The 10,074-nt window shown below is 34.0% G+C and overlaps 1 pseudogene; it reads right to left on the bottom strand.

The window, feature by feature from the left end:
- Positions 1 to 8,235: 8,235 nt before the first annotated feature.
- On the bottom strand, positions 8,236 to 8,354 carry LOC120608407 (uncharacterized; annotated as a pseudogene).
- Positions 8,355 to 10,074: the final 1,720 nt, after the last annotated feature.

Below are 10,074 nucleotides of genomic sequence, written 5' to 3' on the forward strand. Positions count from 1 at the left end.
TGCATGGATTCTTAATAGTAGAGACCCTTACATAGGTGTCCAATACTTCATGTTATTTTAAGATCAACTATATCCATTGCCATTATGTTTACAAGGAGAGTGAGTGCCATAGTTCTACCCCTCATACCTCCTGTTTATGGTCAAGGGGATAACTCTTCTATGATCCACAGACTAATAATTAATTTTATAAAATTAATGAATTAATTAATCAATTAAGAATTAATTTTATAATAATGGCATATTACATGTAATGTATTTTCATATAAACTAGTCATTCATCCTCACTACAGTCCCCATTCCAGTTTATAGAAGTGAAGCTTACATATGTTAAGACACTCATTCAAGATCACAAATTAATAAAAGAGAGAATTCAAAACCACAATGAGATACCATCTCACACCTGTTAGAATGGCTATCATCAACAGGACAAATAATAACAAGTGTTGGAGGGGTTGTGAGAAAAAAAGGAACCCTCATACACTACTGGTGAGGATGTAAATTGGTACAGCCACTATGGAAAACAGTATGGAGGTTCCTGAAAAAACTAATTTACCATTTGGCCCAGCAATCCCTTTTCTGAGTATATTTACAAAAAACTTGAAAACATTTATCTGAAAAGATATATGCACCCTGATGTTCAGAGCAGCATTGCTCACAGTGACCAAGACATGAAAACAACCAAAGTGCCCTTTGATAAATAATTGGATAAAGAAGAAGTGGTACATATATAGAAAGAAATATTACTTAACCATAAAAAAAGATGAAATACTACCATTTGCAACAACATGGATGTATCTTGAGACTATCAAACTAAGCAAAATAAGTCAGACAGAAGTTGAGAACCATATGACTTCACTCATATGTAAGATATAAAACTAAAAGTAACAAACAAACATGACAAACACAAACTCATGGACATAGACAGTGGATTAGTGGTTACCAGAGGGAAGTGGGGGTGGGCGGAGGTAGATAAGGGTAAAGGGATTCAAATATTTGGTGGCAGAAGGAAATTTAACTTTAGGTGGTGAACATACAATGCAATATACGTATGACATATTATTGAAGTGTACATTTGAAGCCTATTTAATTTTATTTACTAATGTTACCCCAATAATTTTAATAAAAATGGGGAAAATTGTTATTGGTGTCCCTGGTACTCTTGAATTATTAATGATGAAAGTGGAAGAATTTATCTCTACCTAGGCCCAGATACAAGCACCTGGGAAGAAGTCATCTTCTAAGAGATGATCTTTGATGTTGCTAATATGATGTAAATTTTTCATGAAATCAGTTGTCCAATATTTTTACAGTGATTTGCTTTTAGACTACAAATATTTTGAAAACCTGAAATAGTGTCTATAAATGCCACCTTGTAGATTGTCATTGGGACATGATATACAATCAGGAACTAATGCCTGGAAATTTCTGTCTCCATCTGCCAAAGCTACATTCTTAATTATTTATTTTATGTAAGGTTTTTAAAAATGTATCTGTTGAGAGACAACTGTGAAAAAAAAACAGAATGAAAAGGACCTGGAAACTGAAGGTCAGGTTTCATGTTCTGGCTCTGTTGCTGTGACCTTGGACAAGCTACTTAGTCTATAGGAAACCAATCTTAAATGAGTGGTTGTGATGACTTACAGAGATGATGTTCATGAAAGAATTTGTAAACTATGAAAATACTGTTTTGATAGCAAGCATAATAGCTACATCTGAATATTTTACTACGTTAGAGTATTTGTTTAATGGGCAAATTATTTGTCTTGGTCAAACTTTATTGGTCTGTTGTTATAGCTTTTTCTCAGTGCATCTTATGGTGATGATAAGAAACAGCCACAGAATTATTTTATCATCCTTGTTTGAGGGCTAATTGCTGGTGAACCAAATGTGATAAGGTCTTGCCTCTTGGTTTAAATCAACCCTATGTTTCTCTTAATTTACTGATGAATCTTGAGACCACTACTCTTATTTTGGTCAAATATAATTTAAGAATTGCTGTACATATTTCTAAGTTAAATGTGTGCTTCAATCCTATACCTTTTGAAAACAAGCATCTTTCAGTTTTCCTAAGAATGTATAGCGTTTTATTTTTCATCAATTTCCAAAGAATTTAATGTGAGTGTTATTTTTAATGGCCATCACTATCCTAAATCACTAAACCTTTCAGAGTCACTAAGCAAGCTATGTGTTTTTAGCTGTAAGGTAATTCCATATAGTTTTACATATTAAACTTTGATTAAATCAATATAACTCAGCACAGTGAAACTCAGTTTTCAAGGCTGATTTTACTATTAAATTGTTATAATTAAGAAACACCATCTTTCACTCTTCGTTTTAGTGATGTAGGGGTAGTCATTTTTGTGACACTCTTATATAGATAATCATACTTGCTATAAAAAGATTTACTTCAGGTTAGACCATTTGGGAGCAATTTAAATTTTCAACATTCTCTGTCTCCATGTGAAAAGCCTATGGTTTAATTGCAGCTTTCAGACAAGACATATAATATTTTATCATTAAGAGTCCGATCCTTCTGTTTTGTTCATTCCTATAACTGGGCAGTCAAGCATCACCAAAAGAAGTTGAGATTTTTTATAAACCTCTATTATATTTCTAAATGAATACTAGTATCCTTAATTCCTAAATTTCAACCTCACCCTAACCATTTTCCTTCTCAGCAGTCCTTAAACTGGCATTGCTAAATAGATGTTTGTATAAATGAGCACTTTTTCTTCTCTCCACCTCGAGTATATATCTTTTCATTCTCTATCATTTCCACATTCTCTTCTATCTGTGGAATAAATGTCCTTAATTTATTTACAGTGCTAATCCCTATACCTATGTTTTTAATTTTACCTTTATTCTGCCATTACAGGAATTTTACTTCATCTATTATCTAGGTCTGTAGACAGGACCAACTTTTGGCTCAATAAAATATAAAGTAAGAAAAATGTTCTTCCTCTTTACTTTAATATCTTCTCTTGCTACAGTTTTGTCCTATGGGCTCTTTCCACCATAAAGTGTTGTTCTCTCAACTAGTGGTCATATTTGCAAAAATAGCTAATAAATTACTATGGTGTTAATAACTGATAATTACAAAAAGATCAGCCCTTTGCCTTCTTCAGGAATAATTACATTTTAATTTGGAAATGAGGGACGTACTAAAATATACTAGCTTTGAAACCCTTAAATTAATGAATCCCTAAAGATGGAATTCCAACCATTAGTTAAGGAGAAAGTATGTGGCATATGTCTTTCCAAATATCTCTTAAATCATGCCAGAGAGGCAAGTGCCTATTTTGGCTACTTTAAAATCAGTCTTATTCACAGTTCATAATGTTATTTTTGCCACAGTTCAAGTGGGTATTCTCTAGAATTATTTGGTAGATAATAAATGTCCACATGGTAGAATTTAAAGCAGCGCCGTCTAGTCCTGTTTTTACAATATTACCAAGAAATATTTTGCAATAGCTTTGGGTATTGGCATGAGCATCTTGTATTAAAAATTTGGCAGCAGTTCAAAGCCTAGTACTTTCAACTGGCTAATGGGTTTGAATAGCAAACTTTTGTCCAGATAGTCTAATGAGTAACATTTGACTCATTATCTGTTAAATAAGTTACCATTTTTTTTAAACTTGTTGTGCTATGATATTTTGTTGTTTTCCAAATGCTTGATTAAAATTCCAAAATCTTGTAGTCTAGTGCCCATCCTCCTAATATTCAACTAGGAGAGCTTTTATTTTGGTTCTGAAAATCCTTATTGGACTTATCATGTGAATACTTTTCTAAACAGGTAACTTGTCTTCCCCTGCTGCCCAGCTCAGTTTCTGCTCTTTGAGGCTGGAGCTTGTATAAAATCCCAATTTCTATCAAAAATTTACTCAAGGTTATTTCCTCTTTAGAGTCATAACCTTCAAATGAATACTTTAGCAGGGAATAAATAGAGTTTAAAATAAATTCACTGTGCTTTCTTTGGAATTCTTTTAATTTTCTACAAATATATGATATGTACCTTTCGGAGGAGAGCACTGCTAGAATTTTGTCCAATGGAGCTTAACTATTTTTAAATAAGTTCATGATAACATTAAGATGGTTTTCTATTATGTCGAACATAAATTCTTTCATTCACAAGCACCATTTGCTCTTTTTTTTGTCCACTTTCATCATTCCAAGCAATTGTTTCATCTTCTGATTCATCAGCTGCAGGGACCGCTTCATTTACAGTTTGGTTATATCCCCATTCTTCTGCAACTTCTTGTTTAATGGCATTAATTTTACTTGTAGTTAGCGTGTTTTTTTCCACAATGGCCTTCTGCCAATCTGAAATATTTTGTTCATTTTATGTACTTTCCTTTTCTGAATGAGGATACAAGGGAGGGATTTGAGGGGGCCATGGGGAACATTTGCTAATGTATCCTTTGTTTTGTCAGATTCCAGTCCAGTGACTTAATAAGAATAGCATAATTCCATTCATCTTGTCTATTGAGTTAATGTGAGTCCTGGGAAATGTGACTTAGTGATTAATTGACTTATATTTCAACCAATCATTCAGTAAGTTTTAAACCCCTCTGAAACTATTGTCTTGGTGGCTCTTTAAATCTTTTATAGTGTCTAATTACCAAGAAGTAACGATCCATTCCACTATCTGTGATTTGAGACTTTTGGTGAAAGTAATAACCTTCACTTTGGGCTTGTCTCTTCTTATTTTAGTCACAGTAATTAAGACCTCCACAAATGAGCTTTCAAATTATTAATCATATATAGATTTTTTTTATTTTGTATTGTCAAATTATTTTAAAAGAAATAAAATGGCAACCATTTATTGATGAGAAGCCACTTGTAATTAACTAAAGTTTTGTGATTGTTGTAGGCATGAAGGGGAGTAGAGTTGCTAAGTTAAAGGAATCAGATTGTTGCGTGCAATTTCCCTCCTCCACTGGGCTTATCTGTAAGCCTTAGAGAGGAACATGTGGTTAGGGAAGACAATCTACATGTCAACTTTTTAACCCTTGATCTACATGGCTTGGAGACCACCCTGGTAATTATTTGAGGTCTACTAGTGGATCACCATTTAGTTGTTGGGGACAGCTAATCTAGGTCAATTGGACTATAAGATGTCATATTTTGAGAGGATTATTAGTACTAGTATTATTAATAACTAAAAACCACACTAAAAATGAAAAGCAGAAGGAAAAGCCATGGGAGAATAAAAAAGGGCACACTAATGTATTCTGTTCTACCTCAGCTGCTCTTCTTCTCCACATAGGATTGTGATTGATGATGCAAGGTGGATGGCATAATATCCTCTCATAAATGACTAAGATAATATCTCCAGGAACCTTTATCTTTCTCTTCCGAACCAGGGGTCCTGCCAAAATTTATCTTGGAAAAAAATTAAAAAGTATTTTTAAAAATTGTCTTTGATTTCTTTTTAAAAATTAGTTCTCATTTCAACCAAATGAGATTGCTTAGGTTGAGTATGTTAGCAAGAATTCATGAAACTCCTCAGTAGTAAACCATCAAAGCTTGAAATTACAGATAATAAAATGAATTAAAATGATAGGATTCTAAGAGTGGAAAGGACTTAATAAGGGAATAGAAAGATTGTTGCAGAAAATGTAAACATAAGTAATAATGGTTCTAAGAACAAAGAAGAGAATGATGGTCTATAGAGGAAAGAGAGATAGGCATTTATTGCTAGGAGAGTTAAAGATTTCTAAAAAAAAAAATCACATATTTCTAAAAAAAATAGAGGGAAGGAAATAAAATATTGATGCTTCCTTCTTATCTACCCTTCTTCCCATTTTCTTTTTGTAAGAGTGGAGAAGGAAAAAATGATTATTCAAAAGGAGAAAAAAGCAAATTAAGCATTTCAAAGCTGTCAGAATTCAAGGACTACAGATTAGATTGTAAAGGAACTTTACACTCTAATTTCTTTGAATGAGAAGATATTAAAATTGAAAATCAAAGAGTGGGAGGGAGATATGAAAACAAAAGGACAGAGAATAGGGTGAGTAGAAAGCCATGGTAGCTGGCATATTATGGGGCAACACATTTCAGGGAAAAGTGAACAGGGGAAGAGGAATTAGCAACTTCAAAATTATTGTTAGGATGAATTTTTAAGGCTTCTGGAATCTTTGGACTTAACCCAAACCTTCATACTGCTTAAAAGCTGAACAAAATTACCTCTGAAATTCTGAGCTCTTGGTTCAGGCTCACAAGAAAAATAAACTCTCTATTGGAATCTTATTTAACGGCAATCTATCTATCCCCACAAAATTCACTTAGCGGAGCAGAGCAGAGCAAGCACTGAATATGGATTAAGTAGCTCAGGTTTTCTAATGATTCAACCCACTGTTAATGAAAATGTGTACCTTTTTATGGCTGCCTTAAGTGATGAATAATAAAGTGCTTTTTTTTTTTTTTTAAATCTTTCTCCTTGCTTTCATATCTAGTTACAGAGTAAACTATGCTTTAGGCACATTTAGAAACAAGAGATTCTGGTTTGTGGACTGCTTTATCCTAAGATCCTTTTGTTATTGCCGCTTCACGAGTATGAGCCATTTGATTTTTCCTACAGCTCTAGAGAGTAGACTCCATTTGTAATTTGAAAAGATAAAGCTAAAGGGGTGAAATGGCAGTGCAGTGTGAGGATTCAGTTTATAGTGTAAGGTATCAGGCAAAGTACAGTTAAGTGATTTCTATTTTTCTGCAAGTAGAGGAAAGGAGGAAGGAGATAGGCGTTGTTAGTGAGACAGGTGCCCCTATTTTCACTCTAGTATTTTTTCTGGTGCCTCTCTTCTTCTCAGTTGAGTCCACCCTTTGAGTCAGCCTAAAGACTACAGTCATGGAAACAATAAATAAAATCTGGAAAGTGATTAAACATTATATCTAATCCCCAAAACAACTATTCCTTCTTAAATCACAGCCAACTCTGCCAGTCTGGATACCCAAAGCCAATAAAAAGGAAACTTTGACTCTCATTCACTACCTGAATAGAGAAACTCTTAGAATACATGTTTGTATAAGCACTGAGGTTATTGAGGTAAAAGTTTGATCCAGGCAATTTGTATATTGTAAAATCGGAACTTATACCAGATTTCTAATTTTTGTTGCAAATCTAAGAGATCTGACCAATTATGAGAATATTCTTTAAAGGGACACAATAACATTCACCTTCATGACCATAATCTTCCCCAGGAATGTTGAATAGGTTATTAATTTTAAAGAATATTTGGATTTAAATTAGTACAAGCATCAGTAAATGATTCCAAATAGTCTTAGTATATACTGTTCAGTGGAGAAAAACATTACTCATGTGTGCATTAGCATTTTTATTTTTACTGCAGTGATAACTTCATTCCTTTTTCCAGATTCTGAGAAATGCTGCTTCAAACTCTACTACAGATCTCAGGTAAAAACCCATGGTAGGCTTTTAAGAAGCACCCCACTTAAGAATGAATATTAACTAAAAGCCAAAGGAAATGTGTTTCATCATCTCTGCCTATTTGTTCATCCTCTCCCAAGAGAATAGATACCTTCTGCTTCTTCCATGTGATTATTTATTGCATTTTTTGATGCAGTGCTTGGTCAGTAATTAAGCAGATGCGCAGGAAGTATTCTAGTACCTCTAACGGACTTCGAAGACTCAGAAAAAAATAAGTGGCATTGGTTATAGCAGCTGCATAGAATGGTCATTTAGTCTCTCACAATGTAGACTGAATGAATGTGTATGAGAAAGAAAAGAGATCTAGAGACAAAAAGAGAGATGGAGAGCTAATAGTGATTCATGGCGAAGTATAAAAAGAGAAGTAATTTTAAAAGCAATGGGTGACAGCCTATAAAATAACTCATTTAACTCATCGCTAAGGAAAAATTGTTGTGCTTAATGTTACCAAATATTTTTCCTTCAAAATCAGCATTTAGATGATTTGTATGACTTTTCATTTTAGAATTTCTGTGATGGGTGTTATATAAACCGGAGTTTAAACTAGAAAATTCTGAGGTGAGGTAATAAAAAATAAAAATAAAGGAAAAACTTTTTTCAACCACCATTTGAATTAGTAACATCAGGGAGAAAATGGATTTTCTTCATTTGAAATAAAAAAAAAAAAAAGAGCTTTCAGAATTGTGTTTATGGGAAATAATTAAACATACACTTTAGTGCTTTCAATTGAGCATATGAGCAGTTCTCAAATGGGTTTGGATTTATCCGTGTTATCAATTTTTTTTTAATACCTACAGCACTTGGTATTCCTAGGTGGTCTACTATCCAAGTACTAACTAGGCCCGACCCTGCTTAGCTTCCAAGATCAGACAAAATAGAGCATGTTCAGGGTGGCATGACCGTAGACTTAACTTTTTAAAAATGCCATTTCTAGCATGCACGTAAGTCGCAGAATGTAGCCTAATGATTTGATTAGTGTAGTGGAGAATGGATCCCTGCAGGAGCTCTGCAGAGGCCTGGGTAGTCATATCCCGATTTGTCCTTTCCTTGCAATACACAACACTAATTGAGTATTTCCAAGAGTATGATATTAAAAGGCTCACCTAATTCAGAGTGTCCTTAAGTGCTAACCAACATGATCCTTTTACTGGTTTACTTATACTTTCAGTTTATATATATATACATATATAAAGGCTACTGCAGAGTACTTTTGATTACATATACATAATTAAGAACACAGGCCATTTTGTCTAGGCACTTAAGCACTTGCCAAACAGGGTGAATTATGATATTAAGGAGGGGCAGAAAGGAAAGAGATGGCCCCAGGCACATTTGATAAACTTTAGAGATCTTTTGCTTTCCCTGATTGTATCTGATAGGGCATAGGGTTTGATAGGTAAGAATAAAAAGAAGAAAATAAATTAAGTGTGTGGCTGCTATAAGCTCAAGGGATTCTGGTTGGCAGCTGTGAGATGATTTAAAGGGTACTGGAGGAGAACATAGATCTCTCAAAAGTCTTTCATAGTCTCTGAAAGTGTCACATTTTGGGGTTAAGATGTAGAATGCTTTTAGCACACTCCCAATTTGCTACGTCAGAGGTCAGAGCATAAACTTATTAGGCTTTTAACATCTATTAATATCTTATCATGAATTATTTTCTCAGATCATTTTCAATTGCTTCCTTGAGAGGAAAAAACACAATATAGGTGAGAGTTGCTAGTAAAAAAAACACAGAGCATAGATGGAGGCTCTAGACAAACAGGTTTGGGTAGGGAACTTGGGCAGTTGAGGGGACAATAGAAGGACAATGGAGGCCTAGGCATTGTATGGGCAGGGGCTGGAAGAGAAGAGGTAGAGAAAGAAGACATAAATACAAGGCCAAAAAAAATTCCTCCCCATCTTTTATAGCTTAGGTGAACACGCTAGCCTGGTCTAATGCACTGTCCTCTGCTATAGCATTTTTTTTTCAGCCTTTGTTGAGAAGACGATGGTCATGGAAGGAAAAGAATCCATTTAATAACCACAGGTCACCTCCTCTACCTTTCTGGTCTTTTTTTTTTTTCAGGTTCACACATAAGGAAGAAAGATATATACCAGCCTGGCTTACAGGAGGTTAAGACATTGTCTTTTTCTGTGGACATTGAGTATAGTGCTGAGGAGCAAAGTCTTGAAAAGAGTGAAGTGTAATATCAATTAACTGGAAACAATTTTGTCAACGATTTTTGGGTTGGTTAACAGATTTCTTTGTGAAAAGCCACATGTAAGAGAGTTTGTGGAATAATGAAAAACTCTTTTGTCTCTATGGTGTAGGTGGCTATGAAAGTTGAGCAAAAAAATATCAGCTTCAGTACAGTAAAATGAGTCATTAGGAAATCAATCAGCTTGCAGAAATCTCTTATTGTTAATCTTTAAAATGTTACCTTCACATGGAATCTGGCTATGAAGAAGAGTGACATTGATAAAGAGCTAGAAATTTTATACCATGAGATTCATTAGTGTTTTTTAACCTCTGAACACCTTCATTTTCAGGAATGAACTAATAAGGAAATAAAAAAAGGCATTGCTTTTGTGTGGTCCTGTATAGAAGATTGGAAAAGACAAAAGCAATTCTCGTGTTTTGTTAAAAT

This window comes from Pteropus medius, unplaced genomic scaffold (assembly GCF_902729225.1).
Source record: "Pteropus medius unplaced genomic scaffold, Ma_sr-lr_union100, whole genome shotgun sequence".
Lineage (NCBI taxonomy): Eukaryota > Metazoa > Chordata > Mammalia > Chiroptera > Pteropodidae > Pteropus > Pteropus medius.